Source organism: Anguilla rostrata, chromosome 18 (genome assembly GCF_018555375.3).
Source record: "Anguilla rostrata isolate EN2019 chromosome 18, ASM1855537v3, whole genome shotgun sequence".
NCBI classification, from domain to species: domain Eukaryota; kingdom Metazoa; phylum Chordata; class Actinopteri; order Anguilliformes; family Anguillidae; genus Anguilla; species Anguilla rostrata.
This window is the reverse complement of record NC_057950.1, coordinates 26,232,621-26,243,658: the sequence shown is the minus strand read 5'-3', so window position 1 is coordinate 26,243,658 and position 11,038 is coordinate 26,232,621. Positions and strand designations below refer to the sequence as shown.

The window sequence follows — 11,038 nt, the reverse complement described above, 5'->3', positions numbered from 1 at the left end:
GTTCTTAGGAAGTGACTATTTTTCATTGCCTATACCATGGATACTTAAATCTGGACCTTGAATCCAAATCCGGCCCTGGTTTTCTTTCTCCCCCAGGTAATTAACTGAACAGTTAGCACTACTGATTGGCCAGACTGTATTCACACCTGACTTTCAGGTAAAGTAGAATTGAGTAGGCCAATACAGTACTTTGGGTAAACCCTGAAATTAGGTGCTCACAAAAAGCAGTATCGGAATTCACCACAAGAGGGTGCGATCCCTCCACTGAAATTATTTTAGTCTATGCAGCCCATCAACCCACTGTCATACGAGTCACTTTATTTTTTAGGTTGTTTTGTGGCCTGACCTCACAGGGTCAAGAAGACCAAGCTGAAGAGCATGAAGTACTGCTACCTACAAATGTGACAGGAATATTTATTCATGGGATAGTCATGTGGATGCACTTATCTAAGATACCGTGGCTAGTGTTCACAGTGTACATGTAATTATGCAGTAGTATTTTACTTACATTAAGGACCATTGTATTATCTTTTCTACTTTTTTTCTATGAGTTTTGCTTCAGCAATGAATTAGCGAATACTAATTGAAATATACACTCACCGGCCACTTCATTAGGTGACAGGAGTGGCACCCGGTGTGGTCTTCTGCTGCTGTAGCCCATCTGCTTCAAGGTTTGACGTGGTGTGCGTTCAGAGATGCTCTTCTGCATACCTTGGTTGTAACGAGTGGTTATTTCAGTTACTGGTGCCTTTCTATCAGCTCAAACCAGTCTGGCCATTCTCCTCTGACCTGTGCCATCAACAAGGCATTTTTGCTCAGAGAACTACCGCTCATTGGATATTTTTTCTTTTTCAGACCATTCTCTGTAAACCCTAGAGATGGTTGTGCGTGAAAATCCCAGTAGATCAGCAGTTTCTGAAATACTCAAACCGGCCTCTCTGGCACCAACAACCATGCTGCGTTCAAAGTAACTTAAATCATCTTTCTTCCCCATTCTGATGCTTGGTTTGAACTTCAGCAGATCGTCTTGACCATGTCTACATGCCTAAATGCACTGAGTTGCTGCCACGTGATTGGCTGATTAGATATTTGCGTTAACGGGTGCAGTTTGCAGTTGAACAGGTGTACCTAAAGAAGTGTCCGGTGAGTGTATATGACGTGGACCTGCATTTTAAAATAAGAATTACCTGGATATTCAAAGATATTGTAAGTGCATAGTTTTCCCTACTCTCATAAGTGTGGTCTGTATTTGTTGTTTTATCATATTTAGCCAGGGGGCGCTCTCAGACTGCCGTGGAATTTGGCCTGCAAACAAGCCCATAGGAGATACACTGTAGGGAGGGAAAGGTCATTCACCACCGGGCTCAGCAGGTATTCAAACCTGGGGACTGTGACATTTAATCACGAGTCCGGTGAATGGCTAATATTTACACCTCACCAGCAAACAAGTAATGCTAATCAAATATTGGATTGGACTCAACACATCAAGAGCAAGATGCCCGTAAAACCACATTACTCTCCTCTTCAGAAAAAAAAGCTCTCAAACATTAGCAGATCTTTCTCTCCTGCACAGAATCAATGGCATTCAGCTGCTCATATTAGCACCCCTAAGAGCATGGTTCAATACCTGTCTACATACACCTTTTGATTACCTTTCCATTCAGAAGGTGAGCGGCTGGGTCATTTTGAGAGCATCTGGCTGTTCCAGTGGCATCTTTTGAGGGCTTCAACATAGGGAGATAGAGCGGTACCAGGGCCAAGCTGGAGATGAAAGCATGTTGCTGTATTTAAAGGGAACCTGCAGAACCAAGCACATCACCATAGGTAAGGAGAACATGGAGAACCAATTGGGCCCCAGTAGTTAAGGGCAACACGCAGAACCGGGTTCTTGCCAATTGTTTTTGTTCATCAGGGAGCAATCAGATGCCTGTGAGATTTTCCACTTTTAAAAAAAGGAGTAAGCTTGTCATTCTCTTTTGACATTCACAGGAAACACTGATGCTAATTAATGTCTGTGTGTTAAACCATCGCATATAGTGCCACTGTCCTACAGAACTTAATAATTCACACATTTTCCTTTTTTGCAAAACGGTGAAATGGACATCAACATAACTACCACACAGAGAACTCCTGCTCTGGTCAACCCCCTCCTTCTGTCCTCGTCAAAAGACCAGCAGAGTGGCTAACACCATCTCTCCCCAACCCCACGAGGCTCCTACCCGCTGCCAGATTTTTCATTTTTCAGATTTTTCCTGGCCGTCCGGTCCAGAAAACACACCTCCGACTGACTCGACAAGGCAGGTGTGACAGCAGCATCCTCCGCCGATGTGCCCTGTGTGCTTACCTGGGGAGGGAACCCAGCCCCCGTATCTCCCAGACCAGTACGGGAGTCTCCTGTTCAAAATCCCCACTTTAAAAGTTTGCAGTGCGGATCTTGCACGGAATGACTTTCTGTTTTTGATACACACAGACCTTTTTTCAATTACCTTCCAGGCTTTGAGAGTGCAATTCCTTCAAATCTAATATTATATTGATCTCTTTCTTTTGGGACTTGCTGCCAGGGTCAAAAACGCTGTTTAAATGTCATTACCTAGAATGGAGACTTGTGATTGGCAGCTGTTGTCTAACTGTCTTGGACTCCCGTGGAAGGGTTTCACGGATGAGTGTATGAAGAGGTCACCCACAGTGCCACACATTCAGTGGAGGAGGCATGGTGACTGTATGCTAAAATTGAGATTTCTTTAGCTACAGGTTTATCGAAAATGGTGAGCGTGGACCTGTCCTGCCTGTCAGTCCACGGTGTGGACTGCTGGCCTCGACTGCTTAATGAAAATCCAGACAGAGTGGATGCAGGAAGTCCAGCTGGCTTGACTGAGGCACAGCCATGTTGCTTCAGCAAGTACAACTGTCTTCGTTCAGATTTGTTTAACCAGGAAGGCCAACCGAAAATTCAGGTTTCCTTTGCAGTGAATAGAAAAGATATTCTGTCGCCAGTCAGGTGTTGAATGGGGGGGATGATTAGTTGGACAGACACAGGGTGCCAGCTCTTGCCAAGGACACTGGGGTTAACACCTTTTCGAAAGTGTCATGGGTTTAATGGGGACAGAACTGCATGACTGCAAATGAAGTCCGGTCTGATGTGGCAGACAGTGCGGCGCTGTGGTTAAGGATGTCCGAGTACGCTGAGGGAGGCAGCTTTGAATTCCAAAATAAAAGCTTATATCTCCCTGCATGAATAGATAATTTATAAAAAAATGTCATAAATTCTGTCATTCTGTGGTGGGCTTGCTTTCTCCCTTGTCAGGCTTTCCTTGGATGTGATTGGATGTGTCGGACTTCCTGTGTGAGCGGAGATGATTTTGATACCTTCAGAGCTGAACTGTGTCTCTAAGCCTGATGCCGAATTGTGATCAATTAGGGTGATGATGAAAGAGGAAGGGATCCATAAGACCTCTACGGCCACAACTTTTGAAAGTTTTGGGAAGGTGTACTGCAGTTTACTGAAGGAACAGGCCAATCCCAAGTTCAACCCGTGTCTCTTCATTCCGCTTTATGCAATCTCTGGCCCCAGAGAGCCAGGCCAAGCTTCCATAAGCCTTACAGGCCTTCCACGACCCTCCTGCAGCCCTGTCAGCACCCGAGAGAAGCACAGGACCATGGAGAATAGACACAGGAAGGATGGTTCCACTCAAAGGTAGATAACCTTCCTGTTCTTGTAAAGGAGGAAACTTAGGCTCTTGTGCTCTTGTGATGTTTACTCTCAAACAGCCCCCTTGGGCTGGGGTGGATCAGGGCTCAGTGATGAGGAGCTGACCCACTCCGTGTCTCCCCTGTATGGCGCCGCTCCTTTCAGGATATCCCTCCCCCTCTTCCTTCCACACCCTGATTGGATCTCACCCTTTCTTCCACACCCTGATTGGATCTCACCCTCTTCCTTCCGCACTCTGATTGGATCTCACCCTTTCTTCCACACCCTGATTGGATCTCACCCTCTTCATTCCGCACCCTGATTGGATCTCACCGTCTTCCTTCCACTCTTTGATTGTTGCAGTCCAGCCAAAAACGGATCACCCAATCTGATCACTTTTTAGGTTAGAGTCTTCTAGATTAAAATTCTGATTCTTTCTTGCATGTTTATGTCATTCTGGTCTGTTACGGAAGTGCATAGATTTTGATGTCTTTGATAACTTTCTGAAGAAAATTGAATATCTAGGGATTTCTGTACATAAATTTCACTTGGTCACCATAAATATCCCTTTATGTGGCTACACAATCATTAAGTTAGTTGCAGTGCACAGAACGTCTGGAGGAGGACGTCTGTTCAGACGTCTACACACCCAAACCCAGGAACTCCTAAAGCCAGACGGGGTTAAATTCAGCCACAAGGGCGGAGGAGGAATGTGGCTGTGCTTACGACAGGCCAGCTGGGATGACCGGCCCCTGGGACTCTTCCAAAGCTTTAAAACAGGAGCAATAGCCATTTCAATAACAGCCGTACAAACAGTGAGACATAACCAATGTGCGTGTTGAGCCAGTGAGTCATTTGGCATGCCCAGGGGACCATTCCACTTTGAAATGATGAGAGTTTAGAAGCCGAGAGGTGTGCATGTTTACTGTAAGTGTGCCCGTGAGAAAGGTCCTCCATCCTCTGCTAGCCTCTGCTAGCCTCTGCATTCATCAGAGGTAGCCTGGAGCGGCACACACACACTCCACCAAAATGACCTTCATTCAGGTGTGGCTCAAGGGTCACCCGCAAATGCAGTCCAGCCAGAGATGAGGCCAGGTTGCTTGCCTGCGACACCCTGGCACCAAGCACGATTAATAAGGCCTGCAAATAGAATCTACTGAGACATTACAGCCCGGGTACAGTCCCTTTCCGAGGACAAACCTTTTTTTTGGGAGGGTGAGATGTTTCGTAACAAACAGCCTGACACTCAGGCCTAGTTACAAATATATCCAGAAAGCCACCATGGGGCGTGAGGGCACTGCTTATCAAATCACCAACACAGTATGTAGATAACCGTGAACACAATGTGTTTTTGAAAATATGCACCCACTATGTACAACCAAACACCATTTAATGCATATACATATACTTATACACAACTGAAACATGAAAGGTCCTTTACAAAGTCCCACATCCACAAAGGGGTTTCCACAGGGTGGTGAGGTAAGTCTTTAAGGAAAAAAGGAAAAAAGGAAAAAACTCAAAGGAAAAATCCACAACAAAATGTAAAAATTCCTTAATGCAACAATAAAAAGGTGAAAAAGAAAATATACGGAAAGGTCTCACCTGGCTTGAAGATTTCCCTGGTACTTTCCTGGCTGATACCTTTGTATTAGTATGTGCTTGGGGTCTCTTCCTTCCAACGGTGCTAACTTAACTTCTCACCACGCTTCTGGACCCAGACAGGCATTTAAGATGCATGTAGATACATTTCACCCCAGTTTCTTCATAAACTCTACACCATGCCAAACACAGTCAAAAAACCATAGCATCTCCCCCTCCTTCTGTCCTACCTTCATTACTTTACTTCCTGCACCCCACTTCCTCTCAGGGAGCCATTTTGGGAGGGTAACCCCCTCCTTAAATGGACCACTGCCTATTTAAAGTTTGCCTTGTGCAGCGGTAATGGGTGGAGGCAGCCATACAGTACCTTTCCATTGTTCACAAGGACTCATTTACCCGTACAAAGATTATTTGTTTGAAGGGCAAAATCCAAAATAATAAAACATAAAGTATTTGATAATGATAACTGTGGCAGTGTCACAGAATCACCCCTATCAAATCCAACAATGGGAAAACACAGCAGGAGAGCGTTCTGACTGAATTGTATTGTTTTTAATTGTTTGTATTGTATTGTTTGTATTGTACTGTATTGTTTTTAATATCTTCCTGCCCAGGGACCGCAGATGTAAATGAGCTATATAGCTAACTCTGGCCCAACGGTTGTGTTGTGCCTGGCCCCTGTTAAATAAACAAATAAAATTAAAAAATAAAAATAAAAACATGGCTTATGGTCCCAAACACCTGTGCATGACACAGAGACGGATGCTTCTGATTCACACTCTGGCGATTCATCCAGTCCCACAAACACAAGCGCAGCAAAAGCCTGCCTCTGTTCGCAAACTTTCAGACTCTGTCTGCAGAGTTTTTGGCTGGCTGTTTATGGCTGGCTGTTTATGAATGATTGAGCAGACACAGGCCCCGGATGGAGAGCCGGGCCTTTGTTGGGGATTGTAATTAACTCAACACCCTCATTCTGCCTTCTGTTCTGCTCACATAAACCCAGGACTCTCGTTAAAGGTCTGTCTGATGCCCCGTTTTCTTTTTTTATGTCAAGTTGCTTTTGCAGCACTTTGTACTCAATTAAGTAAGCAATAAAGCACCTAAAACTAAAAAGTAATTAGACCAGCCAAACATGCAATTACTACCAGCCAGTACTTACACCAATCAGTACTGAAAAATGTCTTTATAGTTTTATTAATTGCACTGTTTGAGGAAAAAAGAGGGGATATATTGTAAATATTTATACTGTAAATTTGCATTTGTCTGAAGAAACAAAGGAAAGGAACTAAAGCTCCGTGGCAGGCTTTTTATGACACATTTTTTTTAATTCTGGTGGAAAACTTCAAATCTGAGCAGCGGGAGCAATTTTAATAAATTACTTTCATTTCCCCCCAGACTGAAGAGCTTAACACTTAAGTGAATTTATTCCAGGGCATGGGGTAGATTGTCATTTACATTTCAATATTTTGATAAAATAGCACTTGATTAAGTGGGTACTTTATGGATTAATTGTACGGTATATGAAGTTGAAACTAAGCACAAGAAAACAACTACAGTGGGTGTTATTCAGTTTTAACATGCTGACACTGTGCAGCCTTGGAATCTTAAGATTCCTTTGAATATTTTATGAGTGTTCCTTTGACGTCCACACTTCCCTTTGGGCCAGTGTTGTTTTCTGAAAAATGCAGAAAATATTTGGCAGAAAAAATAGTTTTCAGAGAAGAGCACATGGCTTGCAAGATGAATGGAAGCTAACGTTGAGATGTGGACAAAGTTTGCTTCCTTTGACAGTACATGTGAAGATGATGTTTGAGAAGTGTTGCAAAAATGAGCAGCACTGGTCTTGCTTATCTTGGTCTCGAGTCAAGTGCTGAATGTCAGTGGTAGCAAAGTAATGGCATAGCTTGTTGCCATTAGCCAGAAGCTACGCTAATGCTGGGTAAAGAAGTGCATGTCAGTGTTCTTGCTTTTCCTCAGTAACGTCCTTTCAGGGGTGCTTTATATGTTGGGCCAGCTGGGGTAAATGGGAACATTCAATGTCAAAGGTGGGGTTACCACAGGTTTTATCTTGGATGTTAGCATCCATCTTTCAATGGGAAAATGACGCTAACATCAGGGAGGGATTATTTGAGTGGGGCCTGACAGTGGACAAGCAAATGGGCCAGCAGTCTGAGTCTTTGGCATTAGGCTATAGCACTGGTAACAAACCCTGTTCATGTTGGTTTGCATTTCAACCCTCATTTGGCACACCTGAATGTACTAGTTAGCAGCACAAAAAGATCTCTAGCTGTTGAATGCTGTGTGCTTTTTTAGGGTTGGAATGAAAACCTACAGGATGGTAGGTCTCCAGGGACGAAGTTGGTTACCACTGGGCTATAAGCACAAATTTGCTAAAGCTTTTGGTCAGATCTGGCTCGCCTGGCTGTACAAATGCAGATAATTTATTGCAGGCCAGTACAAGCAGTGCTTGCTAACATGAGCCCGTTCATTTCAAGCTTCGCAGCAGGAAAGGACTACAATGAGCCAACCCGGTTTCAGCTGTACAGTGTGAAAGGGGTATAATGAGTCAGTCTGGTACCAACTCTGCAGTGGAAAAGGGCTACAATGAGCCAGCCTGGTTCCAGCTCTGCAGTGGAAAAGGGGTATAATGGGCCAGTCTGGTACATTATGTGAATATAGTAATAGCAATATTAACAGAATTTACTCCATATCCGCACGTGTAATTTGAGGCCATCGCCAGAAAATTAAATTCAATATTGTATTATTTGAACATAAATCATATATTCTTCAGCTTCAACATAGTCCCACAGCACTTTTATGAGCTCACAAGAAGAACACAGCTCTTAACAACAAGGTTTGTTAGTAGAATATAAAGTAGCTGACTTGCTTACCTTTCTTTTTCAGCAGACAGTCAGAGTTCTTAAGAAAGTCAGACTTCTTAAGGTCTACTTTATTCTCACTCCTGCTCTTCCAAAGACGCAATTTGCCATAAATCTAAAACCGCAAAACAGAGAGTCCATGTTAGTAACTGACAGGCTGCCTCTCTAAGTGACTTTTTTTTTTTCGACTAAAAGTGTCAAATTGGGCTCCCTTACTTTAATTCAGAAGTTATGGGCAAGTGACAACAAATATGAGACGCAGACATTTTGTGTTCTTAGTGGCAGTTGAGACAGCTGACAGCTCCTTCCTGCAGAATACTGCTGAGTGGTGCGGGTTGGCGGTTCGCTCCAGACGATATTACCGTTGCCTGGCTGACAGCTTCGCCCGGCGGGCTCCATCAGCGCCCCCCTCGCCCCCCCCACCCCCCCCCACTGCAGCTTTCGGCTTTTATTTCGCTCTTCAAACCCTTGACGGCGTCTCCGCAAAAAAATTCGGGGATCTGGGCCCCCGCAGAGAAATGATCCTTTGAGTAAACCCGAGTATAATCAGCTAATAGACTGCCTTCGCCTGGAGTTCAGCAGTTCAGGCAAGCAACCGTGAACAGACTTCACTCGGTGTGAGCTGAAGTGCGTGCATAGGCTCTTCTGCTTTCTCTTAAAAGAAACCCCACAGCTATGTGTGATTCATTTGAATGTACAGCTGTTATTTCACACTATATCAAGGCAGGTAGAGTGCAGACAGTGTTGAGGAACTGCACCGTTGCTTAGCAGCGAGGCTGCAAGACAGTAATCAGCAGCTTGCAGGTTTGAATCCAGAGAGACAAAGCTGTTCGATTTCTGAGTCAAAATGTTAACTTGAACTGCTTTATTAAGTCTTAAGATGTGAAAATAATATGCCTGCAGGGCAACTCCTCAGAACGATTCTGTGTCCATTTTACTCAGCCTTTTGAACCCCAGTCTCTTCTCTCTTTTGTCATTTAGTCTAAAGTGTTTAAAGCCAAGTCCTCTCTTCTCCTCAAACAATCAGAAAGCACGTCTCATTACCATCGCCTGTAGTGACAGAAATCCTGACCTGTCCCATGATGCATTGCAAAAATAAATGGGGCGGACTGTCACTCTCCGTGAGACATGAGCCAAGTCTTCGCGTCTCTCACTGCGGCCCAGAGTTGGCTGAGTGTGACGGTCAGCTCCAACGCTTTTCACTTCCAAAATGTCAGGCCGAATAGATCAAATGGCCTTTTGCTCTCTTGCTTTTACTCAGAGTGATCTCTGCAGGGAAATCTCTCCTTGCTCTGAGAGTATCTTGAGCAGTCACTCTGAAGCGCTGAAGCAGGCAGCGCACATTACGAGATGTTTTTCTTCTTTTCTTTTCTTTCGGGCTCAACTGAAATCCACAAAACTTTTCAAATACAGAGCCACAAGCCACAAAACCGTTTTTCTTTTTGCTATTTTTTTGTGTAGTGTAATGCGTTTGTTTATTTGCCCTGAAATGGGGTCACACGGGATGGCGTGATGCCGTTCTCCACCCTTTGGAGAGAGCTCTCTCGCTGCGGTTGGGGAGTTCTCGCCATGGCTCTCCGTGCATTTAGGCAAACCTGTGGTTTATGGCTAAACTACACGTTCAAGGCTATTTTCAAGTTAATTGGAGCCGCAGAGAGGATTTTCAAGAGGACGCCACAACAAAAAAAAAGCGGCAGAATACAAACGTAGTTTAAAACTGTGACAAGACGAACATGAATTCCCCACCGCACACCCGCTCTTAATCCACAAGGGGACTCCTCCAAAGCCCAACTTTAAAGTCTTTATCCTCCCATCTGGGATAGATATCACATCTAGAGAGTCCTTTTTTCATCTGATCTGATTTTCTGCTACAGGGATGAATGCCAGAGATGAAACGACAGTTTTAATATTCACAACGGGAGGGATCAATGCTGCCCCACATTTCAAATGAGCACAAGCTGGTTTAAAATCACTGCATAAGCAGGAAGCCACTGCATATCAATTAACTGGAGACATTTTAAAAAGCCGTGAGTTCACACAGATGAATGAACAAAGTCGCAGGATCAATCACTGGTCAAAACCTTGATTCAAAGGTTCACGCAAATTAATGTGTTAGCCTTTGTCCTCCAGAGAGCAAGCTAGCTAAATATGCTAATGAGTGTTAGACGGAACAAAGGACATAAGCCTTTGAGCATGTTTGCCCAGGTGTGTGTGTGTGTGTATACGGTCCAGAGGAGTGACAGGTGCTCAATCGACACTGACCACAAGCTCACAAAAGACCTATGAGGTTGCCAGGACAGGAATACGAATGTTGGCCGCACGAGAAGAGCAGAGTAGTAGTGAAGGGATTTTGCAGAAATTTCTCTCCTATCAGAAAGCTAATAATTTAGTGGAAACTCTGTCATACAGAAGTGGGATGATTCCTTAAGGCAAGCCTGTCTCTGTGTTTAGACATTGTATGTGTCCTGTCAGTTGTAAGCTTTGTTCATGCTTATATACAGTACATCATATAATGTCAGACCATCAAAGCACGTTTTCCTGTATTTTTGTGGTTTGTGAAGCTTAAAGTGGGCATTTGACCATTTCTGCAAAAGACAGCATTTCAGTATCTGGATTTTAAAAAAATAAACCCAGTAATTTGTGTTCTCTCCACCCCAAAAACCACTGGAAGTCCCACAGTGACCGAGTCTGTGACTGTGTCCCTGTGGAGACCTCTGAGTTGGATCTGTGGTCAGACCCTGAAATAGCCCATTTCTCCTCACCGCTTGATCAATGTGCTCGGCCGCGGGGCCGGGGGGGCCGGGGGGGACAGCCTGTGTGACTGCCCCATACGCTGCGGACATGGTCGACGCCCGTGGCCACGCCCACA

General features: G+C 44.4%; 1 long non-coding RNA gene across 2 annotated transcripts in view; it reads right to left on the bottom strand.

Annotated features, from left to right (window-relative positions):
* Positions 1–299: 299 nt before the first annotated feature.
* Positions 300–11,038, bottom strand: part of LOC135245352 (uncharacterized) — a 109,575-nt gene continuing 98,836 nt past the window's right edge. Inside the window, exons 3-5 of one of the 2 annotated variants that reach the window (XR_010327200.1) lie at positions 8,182–8,284; positions 1,653–1,798; positions 300–711 (exon numbers count right to left, since the gene is read on the bottom strand). This is a non-coding gene — a long non-coding RNA (uncharacterized LOC135245352). Of the gene's footprint in view, positions 712–1,652; positions 1,799–3,587; positions 5,400–8,181; positions 8,285–11,038 lie in introns of those variants that run through there. The other variant, XR_010327203.1, reaches the window with a different exon arrangement.